Source organism: Xiphophorus couchianus, chromosome 9 (assembly GCF_001444195.1).
Source record: "Xiphophorus couchianus chromosome 9, X_couchianus-1.0, whole genome shotgun sequence".
NCBI classification, from domain to species: Eukaryota; Metazoa; Chordata; class Actinopteri; order Cyprinodontiformes; family Poeciliidae; genus Xiphophorus; species Xiphophorus couchianus.
The window spans coordinates 26,265,997-26,283,286 of NC_040236.1; the positions used below are offsets into that span (position 1 = coordinate 26,265,997).

A 17,290-nucleotide genomic window follows, 5' to 3' on the forward strand; every position below is an offset into this window, starting at 1 on the left:
ATTTACCTAGAGTTGCTTAATTTGCGAACACTGAAGTCTTTGTATAATACTGTGCTGATCATTGTTTTGAGTCATTAGTAGAGTTGAACCTGGGTTGATCTTGATATTCCTCGCTGGATCATGAATCTTTATTTCTACCAACTGTATAATATTGCTCATGTCCTCAGAGTCGGCCAGAGGCATCTTGTCCTGGTTCAGCTTGGAAGTGGAAAATTCCACAGTCCTTAAATCTGAAGTAATCCACTTGTGAGGTTTCATCCACCCAAGAACACATGGATGAAACCAAAATTCCTGTACCATGCTTGGCCCATTAAACTCCTAATATCTAGCTTTGGGTTGTCTTGCAATGAGCTTCTGTGAATAAAAACAGGGTAACCCTATTAGCTTCATATCATACATTGCCAAACTTTGCTGAAAAGCAACCCTAATCACTGTGACAAAGGCATGCTCCCCCATCCACAGGTTGGCACTTTAAACCAGTCCCTTGGTTTGATTCTGATTCAAATTTGCAAAGTAAATATCTTCTGGGATTTCTCACCTATATATTTATGAAATCTGGAACACGACCTGAGTTTGTGTGAGTGTTGACATTTCTGCTTATAGCAAGATGTCTGGGTGAAAATGTGCAAATGCACACACGTGAGAACTAAACCTCCAATCCAGCTTCAGCTTGATTTCTCCTGCACTGGGAGCTGATGCTTAAAAACAGGGGAGGGGAGTGCCAGTGAGACTAGGGCCCAGAACAAGGCCTTCTTGCAGTGGGAGAGGCACGTTCAAAGGGGCTTGGTTGGCCCCAACGGTACCAGCAAAAACAGCTCATTTGCCATTGCAATTCTATTTTCACATCATTTCAATTTCAAAGACCCTTCTGGCTACATTTGCATTCGACTGGGATAAAAGAAAAGTTAGTGAAGGGCGGAAGGGTAGAGAAAGAAATAGCAAGTGAAAGTAAAGCAAACAATATGAAATCTGTACTTTATGTTCTGATACTGGCATGTTTTTTTCATTGGCATTTCTAAAATTAGTCACAGAGGAAAATATCCAGGAGAGGAATGCTCTCATCCTTCCTTGTACGCACGTTTGGGTTGTTTACGATCTGACAGAGAAAGAGCTCAGATTTATTTCACTTTCTGTGACGTGGAATGTCCACTACAATATTTGCCTGCAGCAACAACTCTCTGTCACAAGAATTTACCAGAAAACTATGCAATTGTTGGAAGTTCAGTTGGTCGGATCCATTCCTGTTTGAAGGATATGGTGATACTTTGGCAAGTGTTTGCTTTCAAAGGGAGCCAGATAACCTCAGGATACAGAGTGTGGTTCTTTATATTGATCATTATAACAACTGATTTAATTAGTTGTTAGGCCTATTTGAATAAGGTCACAAATCAAAATCCTGACATTGAGAATGACAAGTTTTGCTTCTGCAATTCATCACACTGATTTAAAAAGGTTTGTCTCCCCATTTTTGTTATCTCTCCATAGAAGCTACATCTAATTTGGCATTCTGTTTGGCTGTGATTCTTTCCTGGACAGGGGCATTGGTTGAGATAATGCTGCCAACAATGAATCATTCTCCATCTCCTGCTATTAACCTTTTACTTTTCATTAACATACATGGAAAGTACTTCTATGTCAGTTCATCTGTTTCTTTTTGTATCGTTGCAGTCGGTCATGGCAGATGGCCGTCTGCATTGAGCCAGGTTCTGGTTCTGCTGGAGGCTTCTTCATGTTAAAGGGGAGATTTTCCTCTCCACTGTTGTTACATGTAGGCTCTGTATGAGGGATTTTTTTTGTAAGGTCAACAACTCAATGCCAGAGTTTGTCTGCTGTTGCTTTGCCCTTGTCTAGGAAGAGTGAATGTTGCAAGTCAATGACTAGATGCAATCTGATTGTTTTTTTTTTTTTATATAAACTTTTTAAACTAATATGAATAATCAACTGACCTTAATGTAACTAAGATCAAATTGAATCTATGTGTGATTGAATTGAAATGATTTCTTTTGTAAAGTGCCTCAAAGGTGAATTGGTTGTATAAACTAAACTTAAACTGAAATGGAATTAGCAAGAGTTGCTGAATTTAGAAAATAGCAGTGCAAATTGGACTAGAGATGTAAGCATGTAGACCTGACCACATCAGAAATGTGACATCAGTTACTAGGAGTCAAGTTCTTACTGCTATGATCATATAAATAAAAGGAATCTTCACAAGTCTGACTCATAAACTACAACATCTGAGATCAAGTTTTGCTTAGACTATTTTCAAAGGCCATCAGCTTTGACGCATGACTCGTTTGAGTTGGAGACTTTGTTACTAATGGGCTTAATGTTTGCCCAGCACTATTTTCCACTGCAACAAGCACTCAGAGCAGCAAAATGGCTATGTCATCGAAGATGGAAGTGGTTTGATGAACACCAATGACTAATTATAATTTCACCATGTTTTAAACTCCTAACTCAGTTTTAATTTTAGTCTCACTAATTTAGGCCACATACCTAAAGCAATATCATAAAAAAAGAAGAAAAAAAAACACTAGCCTCTCTCTGTCTCTTATTTTTTTATCAGTTTTATTAAAAATTGCCCATGAATAAAGTGAGTAAAGTCATCGCTGAGCTTACTGAACTGTTGCATTTTCAATTTCATTTATAAAATCTGTTAAATCCTGGAAAAGCCCCCAAATATGCTTTATTTCATAATATCAAAATGACTATATATATAAAGTATATATATATATATATATATATATACAGTATATTCCATGGAAAACAGGAATGTTAATTAAACATTGGTTTTAAACATTTAACATTTGTTTCAAAATGTTCAGTGACATAATGTTGTGGCTCAGAGCTGGATCTCTGTAAAAACCCACACAGAATCTCTTTTGTGTTTTTGTCAAACTAGATGAGATATTTAGGTTACATTAATGAAGCACAAATGGCATCACTTGACCGCATATTTTCATCCAACATCCCAAATTAACAGAGGAAGCACTGTGCCTTATGCTTGTCAAGGACACATTTAAAACATCTGCTTTTTCAGCAATAGGTAGGACATAAAATGACAATGAAATATGCAGAGCTCAGTGAATCAGCCTTTGAATATATTCTGCTCTGGAAGAGAACATTTAGGTATGAAAACTATCAAGTGATAAGACACAGAGAAGTCCCTCTTTAATCAGAATACGTCTTCAGCCCTCTCCATCCTCCCTTCTCCCCAGCCGCCAAGTCACAGTAATAATCAATGACCTGACTGTAAAATATTTGAACAATGTGATTTCTTGCATTATTTTCTACCCTTCTGATGCCTTTGTCCTGACCTTTCTTAACCTTTCTTTGAATTTAAGTTAATATTATGTTTCTCTTCCATGCTATATGTTATGTGATAGTGGTAGAATTTCCAACCAATTATTTAAGTTTTCATTTTTATGCACCTTAGAAAGTCAAATTAACTATTAAGAGTGAGACAGTTTATGTTCCGGGAGGAAGTGAAACATTTGGCTTCAGAGAGGTTCAGGCAGGCAATGCAATCTTAAATAGCTCAAAATGTTCAATTGAAGGTCCCCATGTGGCCATCTATTCATCTGTGTAGATGAAGCTTTTGATATGACTTTAAATAACACACATTGAAATTCTAAAGCCTGGGGGGGAGGGAATCATAAAGGGTGCAAAGAATTTATCTTGACAATAAAAATGAGCCCCAGTGATCCAAATGTTAAAACTTTCCTGAGTGCAGAAGCTTTTATTCTGTTATGTTTAATTGACTAAAGTCAACAACTATCTGTTTCTATTATGCTGTAAAATTGACAGTACATGTAAGCTGATTGGTGTATTTTTATTTGAATAACGCAGATCTCAGTCCGCTGTCAAAGTTTAGCTGCTTTAAACTGGAAGCATTTTTCTGATTTCATTAAGGAGATTCCCAACCACAACGTAATCTGATGTATCAGACTGCCATTTACTGAATTTATCTCATCTTGCTATTGTCTGCATATGTTTGGAAACATCTATACTGTATATCTCTACTTTCGCTCTACCCTCTGGTCCGTCCATTCTCTCTCTCTTTCTCTCTCTCTCTCTCTCTTTCTCTCTCTTTGTCTTTCTCTTTCTCTCTCTCTCTTGCTGCACCAGTGAAGCAGATGCCTTTGATGCCATGGTACAAATCACACATTTAGCTTTTCATCAATATTTCATCTATCCATCCTTGGCTATGCTCTTTCTAGCTCAGTAAATCATAGAGGGAAGCTCTGGGATGTTGGAACACATTTGACTCAGAACAGTGAGGAAAACCAAAGCAGGCTGAAGTCAAACCTTTTGCTTATGAAAGCTGGATTAGGGCTGCAGACTGATATGTGGGGTCTTTAAACAACCTGACAAAGTGGGACACAGCAGGTCAACAGGTAATTTTGTTTTAGCTCAAATCCACGTAGAGGTAGGTAGGCCTGTTGCAATAAGCAATAAATAAATTAGTTGCATTATAAATTAAAATACTCAATACTTTTCATTTGCATGATTTATCGTTTTCCTCTTTTCTCACTTTCAACCAACAACTGGTTGATAAAAGTCTTCAGTCTGATGCTTTAGTCTCAGCTAGCCCTTTGTTAAGGACAATTTTGTTTACAGAACCTGACTTCATAATTAATTTTATTTGTTGTGTCAGTTGTTTTGTTTATTTTTATTTTTTTTGCATATTTAAAATGTCTTCCAGTTATAGTCATTAGAATGCTCATTAGAATTTAAAGTTTATTGATCGTTGAGAAAGTGTTCTTGAATTACAATTTCTTTACTATGATGTTACTTGAAAATGTCATCAAAACAACAATGTTGTCGTTTATCGTAATAACTTCTAATAACAAATTTTGATACATCTTAAAAAATTCCACAATTTGTTGCACTGCAACATTTTTTTTTTTGTTGGGATTTTAGGACATAATCAAAGACAAAGTAAACATATTTGTCAAGTTGAAGGAATATGATCATTTTCAACTTATTTTGTTAATGAAGATCTGACACATATAGCATGTATTTGTGTTCAACTCCTTAACCCTCATACCCCAAAATAAGATCATTTACCTGCAGAATTCACAAATTAGTATCCACCCTTAAGTCACTGAATCCCAGTGTAAAGCCACCTGCTTTATAAATGTATGAGAGGTTTCTTAGAGACCATGGGACACATCAGACAGTCCAGGGACAATATATGGAGAAGTTTATGGGAGGGTTATGTCAAAGACAGCCATCAAATGTTCACTTTGCAGTTTGTCTCGAACTACGTGGAGGAAAGACATTATACAACTCAAAAAGAACTCTGATCAGTTGAAACCAAAGAAGAAATATTTTGCCTTTTATTAAAATGATTATTCAATAACAGTGTTATTCTACAACACAGTGTTTTCAGAATAATTTTATGAAGATACAGTATTACAACGTTTGATGTGCTGAGCATGTCTACACGTCACACTTTTCTGTTATTTTATTTTTTTGTAAAAACACACAACCGCTCACTACTTTCTCCTGATCATTCATGTAAAGTTCCAATGTGCATTTCACTGCAGGTACAAAGTGACATTTCAAAAATGAAAATGAATACAAGACACTGACAGTGTAAATGAAAATGTGGGAGGAAAAGGCCTGAAACATTTCCGATTTTTTAGATTTGATTCAAACTTTAGTAAAGGCACCATGAACATTCACACATTTTAGTTTAATTTGATTTCAGGTTTTTTTTACAGTTTCAGTACAAAATCTAATTCTTCTTTGATAACATAAGCTTGTTGAGGTGAGTTTTGCCAACAGTACTAACATACTCTTCTTTTAAACAAACCTGAAAAGAATCTCCTACTTTAGATAAAAAGAAGACACTGAATTGTTTCTGGTTAATTCCCTTTCCTCTGCAGCTCACTTTGAGCGAGCAGAGGAATGAGGTGCTACCAATTTAAAGTGGAGCACACAAGCCTTTTTTTAACAAGGAGATTCTAACAAGAAAGAGGACAAAGGTGTAATAAGGGAGACTGCAAAACAGATACAGATTGAGAATTTTAACAAGAGGGAGCCACTTTTTATTTTCTTTTTACAACAAAAGTAAAATACAAAATAGCAACAACAATCTTGCTGTTTTTTTAATTCTCACCCTACACTTCACCACATTTTGGGTGATTTAATGTTATATATTTTCTTTCTCATAGATTGTGTTTTGCACTCCTGACTGCTCTTTTGAGATTGGCACTGGGTCAGAAAGTGGTAAAATAAATAAACCTCAAATGATTTGTAGCTTTACACATTTACATGAGTTTACTCTGTTAATCTATGCATCCTAAAACAAAGGAAAAAGTCAGTGTTTGTCAGCATGTAATATTTTCAGTGAGTGTGTGTAGACATGGCATGTCATCCAATAAATGTGAAATTCAGAAGAGAGTAATTCTCATTTGTGCAGAGATGGTGGGATATTTCATATTTTTAAGATTGTGGAAGGTAACTCCATGATTTGCAAATATGTATTAGTATTGTCTCAGATTATCTGTGACAGACTTTGGTCCTCAGGTGGTAGCTCTGCTGCCTACCAACAAGAAGGTTCTGGGTTCAAATCCCGGTCTGGGATTGTTTATCCTGTCTGTCTCTGTGTTGCCCTGCGTTAGACAGGCGACCTGTCCAGGGTGACCCCGCCTCTCACCCGTTGACCTGCATGGATTCGAACCCAGGACCTTCTTGCTGCAAGGCAGCAGTATTACCAACTGCACCACTGTGAAGCCCAGGTTGAAAACTTATCGACTTTTAAAGATATAATGTGTGCAGACTTTTTATCTGGAATTTGCTATAAATGTGATTCAATTTAAAAGTATTAACATAATTAAGGAGCAATCTGACAGATCCATAAAGTAAAAATAAAGAATATGAAAAACAAATTAAACTCATTTAATCTCAGTGGAGGATTTTTTTTTGAGTACAGAATATGCACAGTCCCACGTCTAATGGGAAGGATGGAACAGTCCGAGGCACTCACGCATTCACATGGAAAACAAGCTCAAACTGCTGCTTCATGGTAAAGAGTTGCTGTGTAATTGACTGCACAAATAGATTTTGAAAGAACTGAGGCAGAAGTTTTTACAGACTGCTGAAGGGTAAACAAAACAATATGTCGAGAAACAATGTGACAAAGTCAGTCTTCAAAGAGTTATTCCAAAATCGGAGCACTTTTTGGTTTATTCATGTCAGCTTGCAGCACATATTTCTCCGAGAGTCTGATCACAAAGACAAACTTAGAGATAAAATGAGACAAATTGTTATATTCTGTGGCATGGCTCCACATAGAGAAGCCATATGCCACAACACTGTCCCCACAGGCATGTTAAAAAGTATTTCCCCCTTACAGATTCCATTTGTTTTGCTTTCTTTCTCTCATATTTAGTTGTTTTTGTCTATCATTAACTGTTAATATAACAAAGTAATAAATACAAATATGGAATTTTTAAATGACAATTGACTGGGATTTTATGATGATGAATTCTAAATTAGCTGTCCATTTGTTGGACTCTCAAACAGAACACGTAAGTAAGTCAAAATATCTCAAAAAGAGACACTTAATTCTTTCATCCAAAAGACTCAGGAATAGTAGTTTAAATTCCTGAGTCTAGAAATGGTTGCTAAGCCATTAGAGGCCTTGGGACCTCAGCAAAACAAAAAGAGTTGCCTTAGTTACCAATTGAGAAAGCATTTAACAGTTGTTAGTCAACCAAACTAACTCTAACAAGTGCATCAACAACAAAGAAATCCAGAACAAGACTTAGAGCTCAGCAGTTAAGGTCAGTGTTAAAGATTAGAGAGGCAACTTCAGTACAGAGGACCGCCGCCTACTCCAGGTTCAGTACTTGCAGATTCACCTATTTGAAGATTTTCCTTGGAGATGTAGCTGCAAATTATATGTACAAAATTTGTTTATTTGCAATTTTTTTTGTGAAACATTTAACATTTTAACATTAAAATACAGCTCAGGAAACTGAAATACTAAGGCACATTTCTACTGGATGGTGGTTGCAAAGCAACTGATCCAGAAGCACCATTCATATTCAAACATATTGGTGTTTGCTGTACCCCAGAGAGAAGATTTTCATTGTATATATTATTGCATACTAACGCATAATTGAATATGTTATAACTATAAAAATAGACAGATAAAGACATTTTTAGGGCAGGTCTCAAGTATTTCTGAATTTCAGCTGTTGTGAGTGGTTATGGTCCGTAACCCACACAACTACCAAGGGTCCACTGTACATAACTGTTTTCCAAACTGAAAAATATTGAAGAAAATTTCAAAGACAATCCTATTTCACATGTGGAAGAAAAACATCTTGATGTTCTCCAAGAGTGGATTAATACTTGGACTCCTGACTGCTCTTTTGAGCAGTCAGGAGTCCAGGAGTTTCCTTGGCTGATGGAACCATGGATTTTGCTCTGTAGCAGAACATCCTTAAGGAAAATGTCTGGTCATCAATTTGAGACCAGTACCAATGCTAATGTACAATATGGGCTATACAGCGAACCTCTGGCTGTTTGTGGCTCAGTGTTTGCAGATTCCTAAGTTTCTTATTTCTGAATTTTTCTGTGGAATGTTTTTTTGTTGTTGTTGTTGTTGTTGTTGTTTTTTCAGGAGTTTTCCATAGAGCATGTCTAAAATATACTAAAGTAAATGTAGATTAGGAATCTGAAATACCTAAATGCGATACCAGTAGACACTCTGTTGGCTGCCATTTGCAACGCAACTAATACATTAGCAACATTTATTTCAACATGGTGTATTTTTAAACAGCTTTTCCATGCAAAGAAACACCAATTTGATTGAATAAAAAAATCATTACTGATGAATGAGGGAGTAATGTAGAAGAGTCACTTCAAAACATTTTTCTCTTTGTTGTGTTCCGGGGCTCTCTGTCCTATTGGTGGGGTTGCCTGCGCGCCGTTCTACATATTACCACCAGAAGGCGACAGGTTTCGGATGGAGCGCGGTGACGTCACTATTTTCCCCAGCTGTTCCCGATCACCTTCATCAGCAGAGCAGTTATAGGAGTGGGCCGTCAGTCCAACGTCGCCTGAGTGTTGTGCCAGTCACGGTACCTCTGAGCCCCCATTAGCTTTTCTTAGTGTTCCTTGTTGTCTGAACCTCCTAGTGAATCTTTTGTTCTTCTCCGTTGCCTTCAGGTTGCCCGAGTTCCCAGACTCGCCTCTCTGCTGTTTGAAAATCTCCTCTGGACTCCACGGCTGGCGGCCGTTCCACTCCTTCGTGTCTCCGTTTTACCCGAGCCTACCTGTCCGCTCCCCGCCGCACTCCTCCGCTGTCCCTGGATCCATTAGGAAGCGAGACCCCGGACAAACCCAGTTCTCTTCCACAACTCTGCTCCAACAATCACAAGTAAGATCCACCCGTTTTTTCCCCATGAGAGTTTTCCATTCTCCCACGACCCCTGAACTAACCACCCTGCTTGTTTCCTCCCAGAGAACTGTTGCTACCATTACTGTGTATTCCCCTGGACCAGACCACCCCGACTCTCTCTCTTTTTGATTATTGTTTGATCTTTAATAAATCATTTAAAACTGATTTCACTTCTCCTGTGGTTGTGTTCTGCATTTGGGCTAACATTCAAACCCAACATGACACTCTTAGTATTTTCTCAGGTTGTCTTTCTTCTATCATATTTGATGGTCCGCTACATTTAAAAGAGACACGCAAAATCAAAATCAAAATCAAAAGAAATCAGTAAGGGGGGCAAATACTTGTTTACACCACCGACTTCTTTATTCCAGTTAAACATATTGTATCACTTGTTCCATTTATTGTAGCACCAACTATTGTATCAGCTTTCTCACTGCATGCTCACTGATAGATGCCTTCAAAAGACTTCTTATCTGAGGAGTTGTGTTCAAAGCGTAGGCTTTGTTCAGAAAAATGTGTCCCACATCCAATTAGCTGCTGGTTAAACGTGAAGCACCTGTGAAATGGATCTACGTGTTCACAAGTGTGCTTATTGTTAAATCATTAATTTCAGTTTGTAGCCAAAATGTTTCTGTGTGATTATTGGAGTACTGGCTGGATGACAAATCTTTCTAATCAGTCTTCAGGCTTGGCAGCTCAGCAGTTCCTCCACTGATCTGCAGATAGAACAGGAAGTGCCTATGAATCAGATGTTCGTTTTATTTTTCTTTTATCAAGTGGTTTTAAATCCAAATCAGAACAGTTAGATTTGCAAAGGAAATGTTGCACATTTTTCTGACAACTCAAAACCATCACCATTGTCAGGGTACCGTTTTTATGTCTTTATGTCTTTTATGTTTTTATGCCTGCCATGCAAAGCAATGGTGTGGTATCAAAATGTGCGGAAAATTCACAGCATTGGAGCTATTATTTTTGGTGGGATTCGGGGTTACCTTGGCGACATAATTCGCAAAAAACGACGCAAAAAACTCCATTATAAGTCAATGGAGCGAGAACAGAAAAATCCTAAAATTACCCTATTTTTGAGGATTTTCTGTGTCGTCATGAATTCACGTAGAAATTCCAGCCATTCAAATTTAATTTTGTAGATACGTCCGTGATCTCTTCGAAAGTGAAGACGGCTCGTCGATACCAATTATGGTTTGTCCACAATTTGTCTCTAAGCGACCCAAAGTTTTTGATTTTTCCTAAAATTAGAGTGTAACTCAGAGCCACTGCCCCTCTGCTAGAGTGAGAAATGAAGAGAATTTTTGACCCCAAATCATTTTTTAACTCGCCCTCACGCCCACAAATATCGCACGATTGGTATCAAAATGAACCTCCATGTTTAAAGTGGTGTTTTAATAAAGCCCTTGTTGGGCATTTGTTCTGTTTTGGGCTGCACAGTGGCGCAGTTGGTAGCACTGTTGCCTTGCAGCAAGAAGGTCCTGGGTTCGATTCCCGGCCGGGGTCTTTCTGCATGGAGTTTGCATGTTCTCCCTGTGCATGCGTGGGTTCTCTCCGGGTACTCCGGCTTCCTCCCACAGTCCAAAAACATGACTGTCAGGTCAATTGGTTTCTCTAAATTCTCCCTAGGTGTGAGTGTGTGTGTGCATGGTCGTTTGTCCTGTATGTCTCTGTGTTGCCCTGCGACAGACTGGCGACCTGTCCAGGGTGTACCCCGCCTCTCGCCCGGAACGTAGCTGGAGATGGGCACCAGCAACCCTCCCGACCCCATTAGGGACAAGGGTGAACAGAAAATGGATGGATGGATGGATGGTATCAAAATCGGTCCTGACATTGATACGCATGCCTGCTCCGGTAAAATGTTTTCGAAATTTATCTAGGCCTTACGGTTTTCTGTCATGGTGCTTCAGAGCAAAGTCATGCGACAGGATTTTCTGAGGCTCTCTCAGGCTGTCTCCCATGTATTTCCATGTATTTCTCTAAAATTTCAGATCTGGGCACACCATTACTTTCTCTCATCGCTGTTAATACTGTGAGTGAGGTAGAGATATGAATCTCGGGACTATCGCAGACGACAAATAGCCCTCTCATACGCTTCAAACGGTTTTCGAATATGTATTACAGTTCCCGAACGGGAAGGAGTTGTTCCCAATGCCTTTTTTGGGTTAAACTGGCTGGCTCAAATAGAGAATTGTCTCCCCCAGCATGTCTGACTCACAGCTCACAGTTGGCAGATACAATTATTTACCATAGCAACGGAACTCAGGAGGCTATTGGCCTGCTGGTTAGGACTACAAATTCGCATTACTATAGTCTTCCACTATAGTGGAAGACTTAGTTGAAACAGAGGAGGACTGAGCTGGCCTTTAGAACTACTTGGTGCTATGGGCTGTATATAACTGATTTTACCCAATGAGTATTACACATGGATTTAGTGTGGCACTTAAAAATTGGCTGCACAGTGGCGCAGTTGGTAGCACTGTTGCCTTGCAGCGAGAAGGTCCTGGGTTCGATTCCCGGCCGGGGTCTTTCTGCATGGAGTTTGCATGTTCTCCCTGTGCATGTGTGGGTTCTCTCCGGGTACTCCGGCTTCCTCCCACAGTCCAAAAACATGACTGTCAGGTCAATTGGTTTCTCTAAAATTCTCCCTAGGTGTGAGTGTGTGTGTGCATGGTTGTTTGTCCTGTATGTCTCTGTGTTGCCCTGCGACAGACTGGCGACCTGTCCAGGGTGTACCCCGCCTCTCGCCCGGAACGTAGCTGGAGATGGGCACCAGCAACCCTCCCGACCCCATTAGGGACAAGGGTGAACAGAAAATGGATGGATGGATGGATGGACTTAAAAATTAAGCTTAATGAAAATTTCAAAATAAAAGCCTTGACAATTTTACATCATGTATTTGCTGTTTTGGCCATTATATAACTGATTTTACCGAACCATTGTTACACATGGGATTACTGTGGCAATTTAAAATTAAAGTCAAAAGTCAAAAGATTTAAATAGTCTGTACTTGCATAACTGTGGCAACAAGGTATTGTTGCATCTAGTTTTCCTCTCAAAAGTTTCAACCTTCTTTTCCATCAGATCTCAAAATGGTAACGTTCATATCCCCTACTCCAACATCTCTGTGTATTAATTCATAATTATACAGGAGTGGGAAAAACAGATGAGGTAGATTAGCAATGAATATAAAGCACCAAAAACGGGGGGGATCTGCAGTGCTAACGTAATATAAGGAACTCAGGAATTTCAAAATTAAAGTCTTGTGCTACAAATACGCTACAAATACGGAGTAACCCAAGTTACTCTGAGCACTCTTTTGTTTTAAGTTGTTAAGGAAAGGCCTCTTCAACATACCACAGGAGAATAAAGGATTTCTCAAGCATGCATAAAAGAATGACATCAAAACTCCAAGTGTGTTTTTCATGATGGAATAACATTATGATATTATGGAAAGCTGAAAAAAGTGAATTTTACATCATACTGTTCCTTATTAGACATAATGGTCTTGTGCTGGTTGGCAGAAATAAACACAAATTCTCTGGTCCATTCCTCTTTAAACTGCCAGTTTTTGTTGTTGATCTTGCTTTTTCTGGCATACATGCTTACACCAACTTCTGTTTTCTAAAAGCTGTTTTCACTGATGTGTTCAGCTGTCTGACCCAGTAACAACCTATCGATTGTTGTCACATCTTTAGCATGTTCAAGCTAAACCAAAGTCCTGATTCCCTGTCCATCCAGAAAAATGTTACAACTGTAATGCCAAGACATCACATATTGAAAAGAAGGATATGAACGTACATCTGTATCAAGCTAATCAAACTGTCGGGCTAAATAAATCCACATACTGCATACTGTTACCTGTCAGTAGAATCAGTCTCCTACAAAGCAAAATTCTGTTCACATTTACTTCCATAAACTCAGGATGCTGCAGGTGATGTCATCACCCTCTCCACATTCAGGTCAGTTCTCAGTTTCAGACTATCTGACAGCGTTTGCATTCAAGTTATAATGTGGACAACCAAAAAGCAACAGAGCTAAGGAAAAATATCTTAGCACCTGCAATATGATGGTAGCCTACGCTTTACATGAAGGGCAGCCATGGTGGGGAAAGAAGCCTTTATCATCTGATGGCATTCTAGTTGAACTGAAATAAAATAATCAGTTTGTAGCTGTAAATATTGTTTCTTTAATAGCTCTAAGTGTGTGCAGAGAAACCTTTCACACTGTCATGATCAAACTGCAAAACAAACATGAACAGAAATTTTAGCTTGTTAGGCCAAAATATGGAAGATATTAATTTACTTTGCATGCATTGGAATGAATTAATGAATGAATATACTTTGTTTTTGTGAATTAGTGATTCATAATGCAAATGTAAGAATGACTTTAAAATACATTCACATTTCCCTACTACCAGTTTCTAAATTGAATTTGTACAAGTAAACCAAAAATATTTGTTTCTATGAAAATGATTTTCCTAAGCTTAAGCCAGACAATATCCTTGAAGTAACAGCTCTGAAAGCACCATGCTACATTATTCCCATTCTAAAGAATCTCCTCTGGGTAGAGCAGCTGTCTGAGTAGGCACAGTGGGGAAGCTAACATACGAGTCAGGTTTTTCCCATAGTTAAGAAATATTTTCAGAAGTTGCAGTCATTGAACACCTTTCATAACTGTGATCAGCTTCACTAATTGGATGTGATTTCTACTCTTACCCATACATCAGAGGCATTCATTTTGCTTCCAGCTTTCTCCTGTGTCGTTTTTCCTTCTTTGTGACTAATGGTTGGAGCTGCTGATTCTGGCAATTTAGTGGGAAAATCTTTGGTTGGGTGGAAAAGGTTTCAGTGCAGCCTGAAACCTAATCCCTGCCTGTTGTTTGTACTTCAGTCAATAGCGTCAGCAGGAAGGTCTGACTAATTCATCTCTTTTCTTCTAAAGCGACTGCAGGGTCAGTGAGCACAGTTATAGCAACAATACCTCATCAATCAAGTACAACTTTTAGACTTTAATATGGCAGAAGATTAAAGGCAGACTGCTTGACAGAAAATCAGTTTGTGTCAGTGGATTAGCTTTCCTGGTTATTGTGAAAAGTGCTAATGTGTTCTAAATGATCACATCAAAAAACAAGCTACACCATCAAATTATTCTCCAAGTTGTTTTTCCTTAATCTACAACATACAAAAGGAGAATGTTTTGACTTCAATTTGATCTTCATTACTAAAAAACTGAACTCAAGTCTGACAACATAATTTGTAATTTGTATTAACCATAACCTTGATTTAGTTATTGCAAATGGTACAAAACAAACCATGTTTTTATTAAATAATACACGCCTCAAAATAGAAGAATTAGAACCACTCAGTTTCCTCATATTTCTAAACAGAAAGCTGCTTTAAAAGAAAGACTGCCTGTGAAGAAATACAAATCCCTGCATAGCACTTCACCTACAGCATTGAACTGCATTGATAAGGTCAATGGGCTGAATAAACAGCAACAGCAAAAGGAGAACGTTTTCTACCAGCTGAGGAGAAACCCAATACACAGGACGCCGTGGTAAATCACAAGATTTAAAGATTTTTCAAATGTCTTGTGTGGCGTCACTAGCCTGTGTGTGCACGTCTGCGTCTACAAGCTCAAAATTTCACATAGCAGGACTTTTGCTGCAGGGCAACAGTCACCTCATCGTACAAGTTCCATAAGAAATGAATGCAGAGGGAGTGATGTCGCCCCCTGTGTGCCGGGCCCATAAGAGGCAGGTACCAGTATTTCACACACACTTCTGCCACAAGTCATCTATTCACTATTACTTGAATACAACAAGCTATATCGTATTTTATATTGTGATTTGATAAAAAAAAAAAAGAACTGCATACAAAAAATCTATTCTAATGTGAATTTAGCAAAACAAACCTGTTATTCAAAAACCAATTTCTGATTGAGTCCTATTTCCACTCAGGCACACATACAAAAGACTTTTTCCCATCACATTCCCTTGTTGACAAAAAACAAAAACAGCAAAACCCCCTTTCCACCAAAGGCAACCTACATTTGTAAGTGAAATATCTGTGCAAGAATAAGCATGAGGACTACAACAACAAAACAGCAAAATGACACAGTTTCTTTTCCCTGTCAGCTCCATTTACAGGCACTTTGGTGTTTGTCTTGTCTCCTTACCAATATGTACTCTGAACGCTCCCTGGACATACAAACTCTGTTGAGAGAGATAAAAAGACATTTGGCACATGGAGGCAAGAACACAAAGTCTGTGAGTAAGAGAGAGAGAGATGCAGCAAGGAGGAAAAGAGAGGTGGTGATAAAGAAGGTGAAGATGGGAGAAAAGAGAGGAAGGTTGTGAAACAATGAGAGTGAGGAAGTGAGAAATGACAAGGTGAGTACTCGGCAGAGTGAAGTGTAGAAGATTACAGAGAGTCAGAGTGGAGTCAGACAAAGGCAGCAGCTCACCTAATGGAAAGCTGGCTGCGCCTGCCTGCCGTTTTTATTTGTTTGGTTTATAAAAGCAGTTCAATTCAGGGGTATTGGTGGCCAAAGATTGTTAAAAAAGGGATATACATATACAAACATCCACAGCCCTTGCTTAATTCCTTATCTTTGAGGTTTTTCATTCTAGAAGTCATCAAATGAAGCTATTTCAGATTTAATATCGATCTATTATCTATTGTTCATAAAAAGCAATACTATTTGCAGCACTGTGCTGATGCTGCTCAAGATCTCAAGGAGACACACAAAAATGTAGAGCAGGCAGACTATTAAAGACTTGTCATTCAGAAGATGATCAGATGTCAAAGATTATAGCTCAAGAAATAAAAAAACTAAAAATTTCAAAAAAGACTGTTGTCCCACATTCTTGTCAATCATTCAAAAACTCATTTAGGGAAGCTACATGAGTGTTTCCACTTTAACTGTGATGCAAATGCAGCTTCGGTAGCTTGGAGCTAGTGTTTATTATAAACCATCACATACGTCTTCAAACTGCTTTAATGAGTTTTATTTCATCAGAGCCTGCAGAATGATACCAAAGAGGGATGTTAACCCTGGAGGGATTAGAGCAGGGCTCCTACCACCCTGCAACTGCCTTCAACATGCCTGAGTTAAAAGGCTGACATCCCACAGTCTCTCAGCTCTGCAGAGTCCTACTAACAAGCCATTGATTTGATCCAGGTGTGTTTGAGAAGGACTGCAGATGGTAGCACTCTAGGACTGGACCTGGACCTGGACTAGAGTCATTTTAGCCTTGGTAGGAAAAGGGTTGAGGGTTAACGTCACATACTTGAAGTCGTGTGAGGAAGATTACGTTGTTTTGTTCTCAGCCTAATCAAATCCGACTTTGACTTCACCATTTAATGCAGGCTTTTAGTAGTCAGTTTTAGCTTTTGATTCTATCGATAAACAGATATAATTCAGAAATCATTGTTTCATTAATTATGACAGGCCACCCTGGCCCAGATGCAGCTAAATAGGGCCAAACTATTTTAGCAGCAGCACGTGTTTCACAGATGGGCTAATGCTCTGCTGCTGTAATGCAGCGTTTTCTTCAGACCATGGAGCATCCTTCTCATCCACACCATGTTGTCAACCGCAGCTTTTTACATAAAATCCTCTAATACAGTTTAAATAAATTAAATTAGAGTAAAACATGAAGTTCAGTTTTTAACCGAGATGAAATTGTTAAAATTGAACAACCGTATAACATTAAATACACTTTTAACTATTGGTCCCTTAACATTTTTGGTGATTATTATGCATTAATTTGACTGAATAGGAATAAGATATTAAATTTGGCTTATCTGTATCATTACCTCTTTCCATTTTCAAACAATAAAGAAATGAAAAGCATTT

At 38.4% G+C, this 17,290-nt stretch overlaps 1 protein-coding gene and 1 long non-coding RNA gene across 4 annotated transcripts in view; one reads left to right on the plus strand and one right to left on the minus strand.

Annotated features, from left to right (window-relative positions):
* The window catches only part of nlgn1 (neuroligin 1), a 363,572-nt gene that overhangs the window by 252,658 nt on the left and 93,624 nt on the right, over positions 1-17,290 (minus strand). The window lies entirely within an intron of this gene.
* LOC114150631 (uncharacterized) lies at positions 8,905-9,586 on the plus strand. The gene is made up of 3 exons (XR_003596796.1): positions 8,905-9,101; positions 9,190-9,400; positions 9,485-9,586. It is a non-coding gene; the product is annotated as an uncharacterized LOC114150631 (long non-coding RNA).